The following is a 13,304-nucleotide window of genomic DNA, read 5'->3' on the forward strand; positions in this document are numbered from 1 at the left end:
CCTTTTTTCTCCACGTCCGACTTTTTTTTTTTTTTTTTTTACGTCCGTCTGAAATTATTTTGTTTACTTATTGTTTGTCCTGGCTCATCCTGAGAGCAAGGGTCTGCCGGCTGTCCACAGCGGTCCTCACCGCGGGGAACGGGCTGACCTACAGATACATTCCATGAACGTTCTTTAAAATATTTCTTTTTCCAGGACAGGCTCTAAAAAAGCTGCAGAGAAACCCTGTCTCGAAAAACCAAAAAAAAAAAAATGGTATTAATTTACAAACACCCTTAAGTGCCAGAAATAGGGATTTGGCTGCTGGAGAGAAGAATGGGGCTTAAGAACTCTTGCTGAGCATCTGAGTCAAGCAGCTCACAAGAGCCTGTAACCCCAGCTGCCCGGGCAATCTGACTGATCCCTCTGTTCTCTGGGTACCTGAAATTCACTCGAACCTTCACACGTACACAACACACATGTCCAAGGTTAGAAAGAGGCGCCTCTGATAACAGTACTTGGGAGGCTGAAGGGGGGCGGGTTGTCTTGGGTTCCAGACCAGGCTGCTTTATACAGCCTGTTCCAGGCTGCAGTTCTAAGTGTAGGAGTTCTAAGTTTATAGAGTCTTTCTATAAACTAAGCAAAGGTAAACATTATCTTAGGGGGACTGAGGAGGTGGCTCGGTACACTAAAAGTGCTTATCAGCTTTTAAAAAAAAAAAAAGCAGAGTGTTTGTCTCGTTTTTTGTATTCCCAGCTCTGGGGATGGGGAGCCAAGATGGATGGATCCATGGTGGCTCACTGGACACTCAACCTAGCCTACCTGATGCGCTTCAAGCCAGTGAAAGGCCCTGGTTCAAAAGACAAGGTGGACATCTCCTGAGGAACACTTGGGGGTTGTCCTATGCCCTCGGCACACACATGAATACACATGAATACACACACATACATCCCCCTCATACACACAACCTTTAAGACCTTATTTTTGAGTTGGAGATGGCTCAACTTGTTGCTCTTATAGAGGACCTGGGAATCCATTCCCAGGACCCGTATGATGCTCCAGAAACCTCGGTAACTCTGGTTCCAGGGGATCCATTTTCCTCTTCTGACCTCCTTGGGTACCAGACATGTGTGTGATGTAGACACATGCGTGATGTAGACACATACATGCAGGCAGACACTCACACACATAAATATAGAATAAACAAATACAAATATATAACATCTTTTTTGATGGGAGGTTCGAGAAAGGGCTTCTCTGTGTAGCCCTGTACTTGTTCTTGGCTGTCCTGGAACTTGCTGTGTAGATGAGGCTGGCTTTGAACTCACAGAGATCTGCCTTCCTCTGATTCCTAAGTGCTGGGATCAAAGGCATACGCCACTGCCGCCTGGTAGAAATATAACTCCTTTAAAAAAGAAGAACCGGAATGTTTAAAAACCTGTGTTTCTAGAAACAAGCTGAAAGGAATGATATTTGAGGATATTTTCTGTATTCTGGGCTTTCTCTTTAAGGTTCTGTTTCTTATTGTTTGAAACACAAACCTTATATCCAGTTACACCTTTAAAAGCGATGATTTAATTCATTCAAGCATCTTTCCTTTAAAGGGCTTTCCTATTCAAACATTCTTACAACTTGTTTTTGTTGAGACCCATCATGTGTGGGCATTGTTGAAGCACTCTAAATAGATGTTATGATATACCCAGGAAACAACTATATCCAGAATACAGCAAGACCTGAAAATCCAAGGAAAAAGGCATATGGCCAGGAGAAAAGTGCATGAAAGACGAGACTAGACAATTCTCAGGAAGAAATATCCAAATGGCCCAGCCAACATGTGAATAAGGTATTCAGTTTCTTTCCTCTCCTCTCCCCTCCTCTTCCCTCCCCTCCTCTCCTCTCCTCTCCTCTTCCCTCCCCTCCCCTCCTCTCCTCTCCTCTCCTCTCCCCTCCCCTCCCCTCCTTTCCTCTCCTCTCCTCTTCTCTCCTCTTCCCTCCTTTCCCCTCCCTTCCCCTCTCTTCTCCTCTCCTCTTCTCTCCTCTTCCCTCCCTTCCCCTTCCTTCCCCTCCCCTCCCCTCCCCTCCTCTTCTCTCTCTCCCTCTCCCTCTCTCCCTCTCTCCCTCTCTCCCTCTCTCCCTCCCTCCCTCCCTCCCCCCCTCTCTCTTTCTCATTCTCAGTTGTCCTGGAACTCACTCTGTACACCAGGCTGGCCTCGAACTCCGCCTGCCTCTGCCTTCCAAGTGCTGGAATTAAAGGTGTGCAGCACCACTGCCTAGCTTGGTACTCAGTTTCTTTAGTCACCAGGAAATGCAAATTAAATCCAAAATGAGATGCCACCATTACCATATTCTTGGGACCTTAGCTGTCCTCCAAGGCCCGTGTGTTAAAGGTTTGAGTCCCAGAATGGTGGTGGTAGAAGGTAAAAACATATTTGAGAGATGGAACCTACTGTGAATATGTGTGTGTGTGTGTGTATGTGTATCTCTGTGTGTGTGTGCCTGTGTGTGTGTCTTCCAGCACCTACAGGGCAGATCACAACTGTAATTCCAATCCTAGCCTTCACAGATATCAAGCACACATATGGTGTGTAGGTATACACCTATACATATAAAATTAAAATGAAAAAAAATTGATGTTCACACCTAGGAAAATCAACCAGACCAGTATTATTTTTTAAGACAAAGTTTCTCTGTGTAGCCCTGGATGTTCTGGAACTTGTTATGTAGACCAAGCTGGCCTCGAACTCAGAGATCCTCCTGCCTCTGCTTCCCAAGTGCTTGGATTAAATTGGCCTCAAACTTGGAGAGATCTGCCTGCTTTTACCTCCTGGTTGCTAGCATTAAGTGCATGCACCACCATGCCTGGCAAACTTAACCAATTAAGTTTTATTTTTAATTTAATTTTTTTAGTGTGTGTGTGTGTGTGTGTGTGTGTGTGCATGTACGCAGTGCATGCATGGCTCTGGAGATCAGAGGACAACTTACAGAAGTCTGCGCTCTCCTTCAACTGTGGTTTCCTGGAATCAATCGCAGGCTGTCAGGCCTGTGCAGCAAATGCTGTTACCTGCTGAGCCATCTGGCTGGTGTGAGCTTAAGTGTTCTAAGCATAGAGCTCTGCAGTGTCAAACACATCCATGATGCTGTGCAGCATCAGCACCATCTGTCTCCTGGACAGACGCTTTGCTTACTGTCAAACCAAAGCTCTGTGTTCCTTGCTCACTGTGCATTGGGGATGCTTTGTTTTCCATTCTGTGTGCTGGTTGCATGGATCATTTTGGGAAAATGAGGTCTACTTGAGCACCTGGGATGTACGCATTTTTCTGAAGACTTCTTATGTGCACAAAATAGCTTACTTAAGAAACAAAACAGGGGCTGGAGTGATGGCTCAGTAGTTAAGAGCACTGGCTACTCTTCCAGAGGACCCAGGTTTGATCCCCAGCACCCATACAATGGCTCACAATTTTCTACATCTGCAGTTTTAGGGAATCTAACACATTCTTCTGGCCTCTGCAGGCACAGATATTCATGCAGACGTAACACCACACTCATAAAATAAAAGTAAAGGAAAAAAAGAATAAGGGTATGGTGATCCATATCTGAAATCTCCATACTCACAAAGCCAGGTAGGTGGATTGCTGGAAGTCTGAGGCCAGCATGGTCTACATAGTGAGTTCAAGGCCAGCCAGGGCAACATGGTAAGACCCTGAGAGCAAACTCTGAGGTCATTCCAAGCAACAGAGGGCAAAGAAGAAGAGGAGAAGAAGAAAAATACCTTGGGTCTGAAAGATTTCTGCTCTTGTGTAGTTCCAAACTACAGTGTGTGTTAGGGAGGAGTTGGTGGGGTGTTGAGAGTCTGGGGGTTACTTAGATCGAGCCCGCAGAGTTGCCACCCTAAGGATAAAGTGACAGACATGCTATGCTCTTCAGAAGAATGGTCCAGGAGACAGCAAGATGGAAAGCTTTTAGGCACAAAAGAGCTTGACCTATAGTAGATCTGTGGGAAATGCAGCAGGGCTGGGGTGGAGTGAGTAGGGAATGAGGTTAGAGAGCCAGAATTGTAGAAACCAGTCAGAATCTGATCCTGAAACAAACCAATAGCTGGTCTTTCATTTTCATTTGTGAAATATCAGCCTGATAATTTGGAAGCATGGGATTGCAGAGAAGCAAGACGGGCATAGGGACTTTTGTAATAGTCTAGGACGGTGGTAACTATGGGATGGGCAAGGCTGTAGGGAGGGGGGTGGAAGGAGATGCTGCTGCTGGAGCTGGTGCTTAACTGAGAGACAGGCATAGGAATCAGCTGGTACCTCAGAGGGATGCTCACACAGCCTTGGCTCTAGTAACTGGGCAGTGGTGATGTCATCTAGAGCTGGGGACACCCAGATTGAGAGGTTGAGTTCTCAAGGGTCAGCTCAGGTGAGTGTCACTGAGTGTTTGTAATTCACTCAGCTCCTGTCCATCATGTCTGTACCCTGCAGCTCTGTGGGAAGGTACCCATGAGCCAGAGCTGCCCCAGGGAGCTCCAGAAGTCCCAGAGGCAAGTAAGGCTGAGGGCCAGGTTTGAGGATTGCTGCCTCAGTTTCTCCAGTCTGGACAGTAAGGATGCTATAGGGTATCCTCCTTGCTAGAGAAAAGAAAGTTTTAAAGAAGATTTTATTTATTTTCCCCTGCCGTCAGATTTATTTTATTTGTGTTTATTAGTGGGGGTTTATCCACAGAGACCCAAAGTGGGTGTCAGATCCTCTAGAGCTGGAGTTACAGGCAATTATGAGCTGCCTGACATTGGTGCTGGGAACCAATTTCAGTCCTCCGAGAGAGTAGCAGGCACTTCTTAACTATTGAGCCATTTCTCCAGCCCCTTGCTTGGGCAATCAAAGACAGACTCCAGTCATGAAGACTCATTCCATCCCTTGGCTCTAAAATTGCTTCCAGTGGTGACTTAAATCCCTCTGTGCTTGAGAATCATCCAGCCCCTATTCACTTCCTAGTCTTTAGCCTTTCTCACATCGACCAAGCCCTCTGTAGAAGGAAGCGGAAGGAGCTCCCGCAACAGCCCTCAGCATGGCTCACCCAGATGCTTTGCTTCCTAGAGGCAGGGACAGTTATGTTGTCATGTGTCAGCCATGGAGACGAGGGGAGAGGGGCAATCATGCTGGCATATGTTTTGTTTTATCAAATATGCTTGTAGAAGAAAGCTAGAATCTCAGTGTACATCCCAGGTGGCTGGCATATGTGTAAGGCTGAAACTGGGCCACTGACCTGGCCAGAGTAATGGAGCCTCTTGGGCCCTTCTGCAGAACACAGAGGATACTGGCGTAGGAAACTCGGAGATGTGAGGTGGCTGGGGGAATGGGAATGAACATAGAATGTGTGCCAAGCCTGTCCTATGTCCATTCCCTGCTCTGACTCAGAGGCCTAAGGCTCCTGGCAGTGTAGGGTGGTGCCACTTCCTACTCTGTTAGTCCAAGAGGAGGACAGATCTGCCTCCCAGGAAGAAAGTTCCTCTACCTCCTTTAAGTACCAGCCATTAGGCTCAGAGATCAACTTTAGATAAGCTCCTGTCATGTAGTCAAAACCAGGTGGACACCAGTACCCAGGGTGAGACAAATAACTCTCCTGAGCCAGATAACCCTTTGAACAGAGTGTCTCACATTTAGGTCAGAAACCCCATGCCTGGGGCATCAAAGTGCAGCACCGACGACTGGAGCCTTTAGTAGACATGATGCCTTCCCAGATCTTGAGCAATAAAATTTCTTAGAGATCTGCGTTGACTCCTAATAGCAAGATGTACTTCTCTGGGAATCTGTGATGCGAGTTCTGATCCTGAAAATGCAAGCCCAGGTCCTGGGGACGCGAGCCCAGACTCTGCGGAATGGGCTACTAACACCAATCCGCGACTGACCTCGGAGCCCGCTGGAATGGAACTCCCTGGCCGCCAGCTGAACTCCGACTGGGGTGAGGCTCTGGGAGCCAATCTGACAGCTTGGAGTCGCACAGTCACTCAGCCCTTAGGCGCTGTCCGCCACCTCCGCATCCAGCCCAAAACAGCTGGCCGGAAATGACGGCGCGCACGCTGGCTGTGCTGACGTTGGAGGTCCGGTGCTAGTAGTCACACCAGTCTCTTTGGAAGAGGATGAAAGTGCCTTACTCGCTTCTCTGTGCCCTCGTGTGCCAGCAGACGCGATGTATCTTGCATTAAAGTGAAAGAGGCGACACTAGGGATCTTTCTTGGGGGTTTTCACCTCTTCTGCAGTCGGTGCTCCCTCCCTGCCCCTGTTCCTGATCATAATAAGGGACGAATGCCATCCAGTGATCTCTGTTTGTCCTTTCTACCAGTATGAGGTCAGCGCCTGGCAGAGTAAAGCACTCAATACATCTGAATGGGTAAGGTCATCTGGTGTCTCTCCCCGCCTCCCCCCTCCCCCACACACCATCTGAGTTTGTCCCAGACGACTGCTTGACTGCTCAGAAAGAGGAATTTTAGATTCTCACAATCCTTCTGGAAGGAAGTGCTTCCATGTGTGCCTCAGTTTCCTACAGCGCAAACCCTTCAGACTTTCTCATGAGCAGAGTGCTAATGCAGGCAACATCCATCCTTAGCCAGAGGCTAATGAAAGAATTCAAAGAGTTAGTATGGAGCCAAGTGCTTAGGACCAGGCAGGTCGGGGGACCATAGGACAACATGTATTAGCATCTCACAAATATATATATATATATATATATATATATATATATATATATATATATCTGCATCTATATTTTGTTTTGAGTCAGAGTCTCATGTGTATCTGTGGCTGGTCCATGGCTAGCCTGACACTCTATATGTAGACCAGCTTGGCATCAAACTCACAGAGATATATTTGCTTCTGCTTCCTGAGTGCTGGGAGTAAAGGTGTGGGCCACCTTACCTGACTCTATTTATTTTTTTGGAGACAAGTTCTCGTGTATCCCAGGCTAGCCTCAAACTCTAGCCAAAGGTGGCTCTGGACTTCTTTTTTTTTTTCTTTTAATAATTTATTTTTTATTTTATGTGCATTGGTGTGAAGGTGTCAGATCTCCTGGAACTGGAGTTACAGACAGTTGAGAGCCGCCATGTGGGTGCTGGGAATTGGAACCAGGTCCTCTGGAAGAGCAGCCAGTGCTCCTAACCCCTGAGTTAAGAATGCATATTATTCTTGCAGAGGACCTGAATTCAGTTTCTTGTTGGTCAGTTCACATCCTCTTCTGTACTCTGTAGGTACGGTATTCACATATGCATAGACCACCACGCAGGCACACACATATATACAGACTAAAAAGGAAACAAATCTTAGACAAAACAAAACAGCACCCCAAACATGTTTCTAATTTATATCCAGGTGTCCTCATGCACACCGCCAACTAATTGGGAAGCTGAAGCGAGAGAACCAAGAGTTCAAGTCCAGCCTTGGTTATACAGTGAGTTTGAGGCCAGTCTGGGCTACAGGAAACCCTGTTTCAAAAACAATAAGCAAATAAATATAAGAAACAAGGGCTGGGAGCTGGCTCAGTGGTTAAGAGTGCTGGTTACTCTTCCGGAGGACTAGGTTCGAGTCTCAGCAATCACATGGCCCCAGTATCTGATGCCCTGTTCTAGCTCCTACAGGCTCTGGTGTGCAGACACACTCATAGGCAAAACACTCATACAGATATTTTTTTAAAAAGCAAAACAAAATAAAAATTTGCTAAAGTTTTAGGGACAGTACTAGGGAAAATAACATTTGTGGGTGCGCTATCTCTTAGGAAAAACGACTTTTGGGATGAGATGCTGAAGGAGAGGAAAGGGCAGCCACAGAACAGAGGAAAGAGGAATCTAAGAGGCATTAGGAGTAACCTGCACAGGGGCCTGTGCCATAAGAGGGTGTGGGCTTGCGGAACCAGTAGCCTGGAGGGAAGGAGAAGGGCTCAGATTGTTTGCTCAGGCTGGAGAGACTGCTGTGGGGCCTTGGCAAGGCTGCTCCAAAGAAAGAGCAGTGTGTGTATGTGTGTCTGTGTGTGTCTGTGTGTGTCTGTATGTCTGTGCGTGTGTGTGTGTCTCTCTCTCTCTGTGTGTGTGTGTGTATGTGTGTGTGTGTCTGTGTATTTGAAGACAGGGTCTCACTATGTAGCCCCGGTTAGCCTGCAGTTGCTATGTAGACAGGCCCTGCCCTGAATTCACGGAGGTACACCGACCCCTGCCTCCTGAGTGCTTGGATTAAAGGTGTGCACAACTACCAAACAGGCAACAATGAGGTAGCTTTAAATGTGGTGCCAAGAGTTGGTGCATGTGGCATATGCCTGTAATCTTAGCATTTGGGAGATGGAGGCAGGATTAGGTCCAAGGTCATCCCCAGCTTGGCTTTTTTTTTTCTGTTGGAGGACAGATGACTGGCCTGGATTCTGAGTGTGTGGTGTCCTGCCCACCCCACCAGCTCCTTCAGCTCTTGTGGCATGAAAAAGGCTTGCCCTGGTGGGTCCCCTTCTCAACTCTGGGGAACTTTGTGGATCTTTGACCTATTTACTTGGACAAGATGACCAGACTGGGGGCTGGAGAGATGGCTCAGAGGTTAAGAGCATTGCCTGCTCTTCCAAAGGTCCTGAGTTCAATTCCCAGCAACCACATGGTGGCTCATAACCATCTGTAATGAGGTCTGGTGCCCTCTTCTGGCCTGCAGGCATACAGACAGAATATTGTATACATAATAAATAAATATTAAAAAAGATGACCAGACTGGAGTAATTCTATAATTCATTTGTATGGTGCTAAATTTGTCGTCTCTTCATAGAGAGGTGGGCTCTGGATTCCCTTCCCTTGAATCCAGTGGGCTGTGACTATTGGCCTATGTAGTATGGTATGGTACAGTATGTTATTTCTCAGGCTTGGTACTAATGGGCCTTGTAGCTTCCCTGGTCTTTGGGAGCACCCTCTTGTTATATACACCTTTGGGATATCACTTTTCAGCTCAAAGTCCTTGCTGCAGGGTCCCATGTCACAAGGCAAGGTCACATGGCAGCATATTTTTAAAAATTATTTTATTGATGTTTGTCTGTGTGTGAGTGTAGGTAGGCTGGAGGAGGGTGTTGGATCTCCTGGACCCAGAGCTATGGACTGTTCTGTTTGCTGATGGACATGGGTGCACTCATAGCCTCTGAGCCATCTCTTCAGCCCCACATGGCCATATTTTATCTCCAGATCCAGCCTTCAGGATTTCCCCAGCCCCAGCCTGGATGCAGGAATGTAGTTCTCAGCTGGTTCCATTCCCCAGCTGCTCTGAAATAAACCTGCTCTAACCAGTCCCGTCTTCCCAGCTGAGACCCAGGCAGTGGAGTGGAGACCAGCCGCATCCCAATTGAAACTTTAACCTGGAGGATTTAAGAGACAGCAAAATGGGTATTGTTTTCTGACATTTGGTGGGGAAGTCGTTTTGTGGAAATGCCTCTTTAGAATGCCCATCAGATTGACAACCAAATTCAGGGATTCTAAATGCGTTCTTCACCCCCATCCTCCCTGCCACTGCTTTGGGTCAGCCCTATCAACTCCTCTCCTTACTTCCTCCCAGCATTCAGGCCATTTTGTTCCCCCTGCTTCAGCTAGGACCTAATGCCGTCTGGTGACATCATTTCTCTACTTCAGAGGCTTTTTCCTGGTCAGGTAATAAAATTAAAGCTTATCAGGTTGTATGTAGCTCTCTATGGTCTGCTCCTGGGATACCTCAAACGCTATCTCTTATCGCTCCTTCCCACACATAAAACCAGGTCTCTGGGTGTGTGTACCAGGCTCTCTATGCTCCAAGCCTTCCTTCGGCTTGCTCTCCCCAAGAACTGGATGCTGAAAATTTTCTATAATTGCCTGTGTAGGATTTCCATCTGCCTTCTCCACTCTGTTCCACATCTGGATGGCTGAGCTTTCCTGGGCTCTGTCAAGAGGTTCTCTTAATTTTCTGCTTTCTGGGGGTTCACCTGATTGGCAAGAAGTTGGAGACAAAAGAAGAGTGAAGTGGGGTGCTCATTCAGTATCATTCTCTTCTGGAAGACTATAGCGTTGGTGGGATTTTCCTGTGGTGGGCTCCCTTTTCCTGGGTGCCGGCCACTATTCCTTTCCCTGCCCCTTAGGGGTTTCAGTGATCCATTCTGCCCCCATAAAGTGTCCCTGTGAAGAGCCCCCCTGAGCACTCTTTGAGCACCCTGTCTTCCAGCTGTGTCCTGCTGGAGCCCTTACTAACACACTCAAGTCATTCCTTCCTCTGTCCAATTTTTCCTTACCCGTTTCTACCAGGGCCCCTGGGGAGACATTTCAATGTCATAGTTCTCCGGCCTGTGTCATTGCCCTCGGTGTCTTGTTCTCTTAGCAAAACATGCATGGCTTGGGTCCTAGCCCCTTTAATGGCACCTGGCACTAGTGGATTCTAAGTCAATGTTTGTTGGATGAATGATGGTTGAACTTAGAGAAAGGACTCCAGAGAGGGCCACATGAGCCATTGACCAATGAGTCTTTTATCCTGGGCACAAAACAAGTATGTAACAGATTTCCTCATAGGCAAGAGCCTTCTGGAAAATTGTCACATTGATAAGGAAAGAGTAATTTCTGTAAGTGTTCAAAAGTGCTATTTTACTTACTGATGGTATATATATATATATATATATATATATATATATGCGCACAGATTATTATCTTAAAATGTTTACTGTAAAAATTTTACATGCAGACAACAGTAGAGAGGCTAGTGCATTGGGTTTATTTCTTGGCTGCACCAGCTTTTATTTCTCTTTAGTTTTTGTAGAGCTGGGGATGGAACAGGATCTCCTGCATGCTAAGCAAGCAGTCTACCAACTTAGCTATATCCCGTATTCACTGTCCGCTTTTAAAGTCAAGTTTATTGAGGTACCATTTACATACAGTAAAGCTCACTCTCTTGAGGCATATCGCTATGAGAACAATCAAACCGAAGGTTTTCATTGCCCCACAAAGTTCCCTCGTTAACTTTCTGAGCCCTCTCATCCCACTTCCAGCTCACGGCAACGACTGGTTTGTTTTCTGCTCCCACGGCCCCACTGTTTCCAGCATGTCTATAAATGGTAAAGGCGTATATTGTAGCCAGGAAGGGCAGCACACATTGTAATTCCAACATGTAGGGGGTGGAAGCAGGGAGATCAGAAATTCAAGGCCAGTCTCAGGTACATAAGGAGTTCCAGGCCAGCCTGAGCTACAGGAGGCCCTGTCTCCAAATAAACACAAACAAAGAAATAAAAGCAAAAACTTAGTTAATCGGTTAATAGCTGATCCCACTAACCAATTAAGCCATAGAGGCAGATTAATTTCCTACTATCTTTTTTCTTTTTTCTTTCTTTCAAGATAGAGTTTCTCCGTAGCTATGGAGCCAGTCCTGGAACTTGCTCTGTAGACCAGGCTGGCCTCGAACTCTGCGCCCCGAGTGCTGGGATTAAAAACATGCGCCACCACTGCCTGGCTAATTTCCTACTATCTTAGGACAAGCGAGATAATAAAAATTTGATGGCCTGCTTAGGAGTCCCCGAGAAGCCCACAGGCCAGCGGCATTGGTGGTGAATGCTGTGGAATGGTCCCAGGTACTTTTGGTTTGTTTCTTTGAGCCAGGGTCTCGTTATGTAGCTCCAACTGGCCTGGAGCCAACTATGTAGAACAGGATGACTTTGAACTCAGGGAGATCCACCTGCCTCTGCATTTTGTGTACTGAGAATAATGGCCTGTGCTACCATACCTGGCTAGGCGGCATTTTTTTTTCCTAATAAAGAAATCATGGGCTGGAGAGATGGCTCAGTGGTTGAGAACATTGACTACTCTTCCAGAGGATCCGGGGTTCAATTCCCAGTATCCACATGGCAGCTCACAACTGTCTATAACTCCAGGATCCAAAACCCTCACACATACATACAGACAGGCAAAAAACACCAACACAGGCAAAAATTAAAAAAAAAATAAAGAAAGAAATCATTTATTATTTTGAAGTGATGAAAAAAAGCCTTGGGGCATGACCAGGATTTTGTGCAGGGCAGGGATAAACACACCTTTGAAGAAAATTTAGAGCTACCCAGTGCTGTGGCTTGCTCTGTGAAGGGGTGATACTGTGCCCCCTCTCCCTGCCTCTGCACCTGCTCCAACTTCAGGATTTCTTGTTTTGAAGTATCCAGGATTCCCCGAAGCTTCCAGACATAGTAAGAAGATGGTGTGAGGAACTGTGGCCTTTTTTTTCCTACATAGCCCTGGCTGTCCTGGCTTGTTATATAGACTAAGCACCACTTTTTTTGGGGGGGGGGGATCTGGACTTGATTTTTTTCCCCCAAGGCTGGCCTCAAACTCACTATGTACCAAGGATGAAAGGGACTTCTGCTCCTTCTACCTTCACTTCCGAGTTCTGAGATTTCAGGTGTATGCCAGCTATTATTATTATGTATCCAGCTGTTATTCTTAATTTAATAATTAGAGTGCTTCCCTAGCATGCACAAAATCCTGGGTTCGTTCTCTAGCATCTCAGAAGACCAAGGATGGTTGTTCACACCTGTGATCCTGGCACTCGGGAAACGGATTAAAAGTTCATAAACAGTGAGTTTGAGGCCAGCCTAAGATAAACTCTCAAAACAAAGCCAACTGGGCTATCCCATGGCTAACTCCTTTCTTTTCCTAAGAGCAGGTTCTGTGATGTGGTCCTCCTGGGACACAGCATCGTATGCCAGCCAGCTCCTCTGCACTTCAAGGAGTTCCCAGAGAGGTCAGGGGAACAGAGGGGGTCAAGACCCGAGGGATGGAACGCTGCCAGCGAGGTGCGGAACTGCCTTCCCGAAACAGGCACTGCGTCAGCCCCTCCTTCCACACAAGCAAGGGCTAAGCCCGCAGCTGTGGTTAGAGTAACTGCAGGGCTGGACCCATGGGTTGGACAGATCAGAAAGAGAAACAAACAACACCCCTCCAAACAAAAAAAACAAATGTTCCGATAATAACAACAGTAGGGAAGCGGGAAAGTCAGGTAGAGATGGCTGGAGGAGAGACTGAAGGCCCCAGGACAGAAAGGGAATGAAAAGTCAAAGTGGGAGGCAGGGGATGAGATGCCAGGAAGATTTCGGTCTTCGGGACTGAGTGACAGAAGGAAGAGATGGAATGGGGAATAACACTCGGTTGTAGAACGAAGGACCGAAGGACCACAGATTTGGGTTCCACAGAGAACTCTAGACTTCTCTGGAGGGATAAACGGCAGGTGCGGTGGCGGGGCCTCGTGGGGGCGGATCTAAGGGCGGGGCTACAAGGGGCGGGGCCGACGCCGGCGGCGGGCGGGGTTCGCAGCTCCGATCCTCCGAGA

This window comes from Arvicola amphibius, chromosome 4, assembly GCF_903992535.2.
Source record: "Arvicola amphibius chromosome 4, mArvAmp1.2, whole genome shotgun sequence".
Taxonomy (NCBI): Eukaryota; Metazoa; Chordata; class Mammalia; order Rodentia; family Cricetidae; genus Arvicola; species Arvicola amphibius.